Here is a 2,085-nt window from a genome sequence, read left to right on the forward strand (position 1 = left end):
AAAACCTGTGACTTTGCTGAATTGTGTAATGACTTGGGTTGAACTGCAAATCTGTCTGGCTCATAAAGTGTTTAAAAAAATACCATTTCCCCCCATAGTTATTCTCTGGTCAGTATGTAAAATAAGAGTATGTTGAGGTCACATGCACAGTGGTGTCACCCAGTGTGTGTGTGTGTTTGTGTGTTTCTGGATGGGGTTTCCAAGGGTGGGGCCAAAAGGGTGAGCCCTATCTTGAGTAAAAGGCATGCAGCAGGGAGGGACTGGGAATGCACCCTCCCCATCGCACCCTATTTTCTTCCTGTGTAGTAGTAGTAGTAGTAGTAGTAGTTGTTGTTGTTGTTGTTGTTATTATTATTATTATTATTATTTGTATTCTGCTTTTTCTCAAAAGAATCAAAGCGGATTATGGGAATATCAAGATAAAATCACATACAATTCTTAGATACAATTAAAACCCCCAACCCCCCCCCCAACCCTCCCTCCAAACATAAAATCATTAATCAATTCCTTAAAAGAAAATAAACAGGAGAAATTTAAAACATTCCAGGACCAATAAAGTAAAAAAAAAAAAAAAGGTTCGGGCAGATTTGGGCAGGAATGGCGTGAGGCAGAGAGGGAGTGTGTCTAGGCCACTCTCCCTGCCACATGTCATTCTACTCACATATAGAGCAGTGTATAGCACAGAGGGATTGTGTCCAGTCCCCCTCCCTGCTTCATGCCATTCTACTCACTTGTAGAGTGGCGTGGCAGGGAGGGTGGCCTGGGCTTTCTTCCTCACTGCTGCATGCCACACTGAGGCAACAGCAGCAAGGTGGAGGGGTGCTCAGCTCCCTTGGTGCGGCTGCCTCATTCTCATCATGATACTGTTCTCGTGAGCAAAACGATGGGCTGGCACTGAGGGGGGGAAGACGAGATGTCTCCCTTTTTCTGGGGTTTCACTCAGTGTGGTCCCCCCCAGCAATGTCACTGCACCTGCAGATTCAGAGTTCAATAGACATGGCACCCAAGCACAGGTTCTTTGTAGATATAGGTGCAAAAGATTTTTAACGGTTGTCTCCTGCTATCTATAAAACTTTTGTGGATTGCTATAGAACTGTGTGGAACTATGGAATTAAAACAATCCAGGAACTTTGATAGTGTCTGTTCAAAAGGTGTGAATGCTTATTCCTTACACTCTCTGAGACACTCTCTGATTGCTGTGAGTAATGGGATGATCAAATCATGCAACCTTGTGTTTTTGATTGTATTTTCCATTCAGTCATGCATTTTTTGGCTGTTCCTTTTAACATAAGTTGCTATTCCTCATCAAGACTGAAATTCTACTCTTGGACCTGGATATGTTACTTTATGAAGCAGGATAGTGGAACATTAAGTGGTTCTCTGGTATGTTTGGTGCTGGCTATTATAGTCACCAGGACACATACAACAAGGCTCACATGAGACCAAGTTCTTTCTTTAAGTTAGTCTGAAAAGATGCTACAAGATCCCTTTGCACAATGAGAGACTATCGGCATGTTTGTGTCAACATTAGGAGATGACATAAACATTTTTTTTCATTGAAAAGCTCATCATTATTGAGCAGATTCTAAACTGAACTAAAAGAAGATCACTCATCACTACAAGTAATGACCTGCTCCTTTGCTTCAAGACAGTGGTGCCAGTTCACCAAATATTGCTTCTTTTCAAGTGTCCTGCCCTTAAGACAAGATTCAACTTGTTCTTTCCTTATTTCAACACCATGCCTCAACTTCACATTGTTTTGTGGAGGCTTTGAGTCCACCTGGTCCTATTTATTTATGACATTATGGCCTGTTACAGACAGCCAAAATAAAGCTGCTTCGAATCACAGTGGAGGTATGATGTTTCAATGATGCATGAGTCCTAAGAGTCCAGACACCACACCAAAGCCACGCTCCAGTCCTTAGGGCTGGAGCGTGGCTTTGGTGAGACTTCTGGACTCTTAGGACGCATGCATCATTGAAACACCATACCTCCACTGTGACTCGAAGCAGCTTTATTTTGGCTGTCTGTAACAGGCCTATGTCTCACTTTCCCAAAAAGTCTTCAAGCCACTGGGCCATCCCT

The sequence above is a fragment of the Sceloporus undulatus genome, chromosome 5 (genome assembly GCF_019175285.1).
Source record: "Sceloporus undulatus isolate JIND9_A2432 ecotype Alabama chromosome 5, SceUnd_v1.1, whole genome shotgun sequence".
Lineage (NCBI taxonomy): Eukaryota > Metazoa > Chordata > Lepidosauria > Squamata > Phrynosomatidae > Sceloporus > Sceloporus undulatus.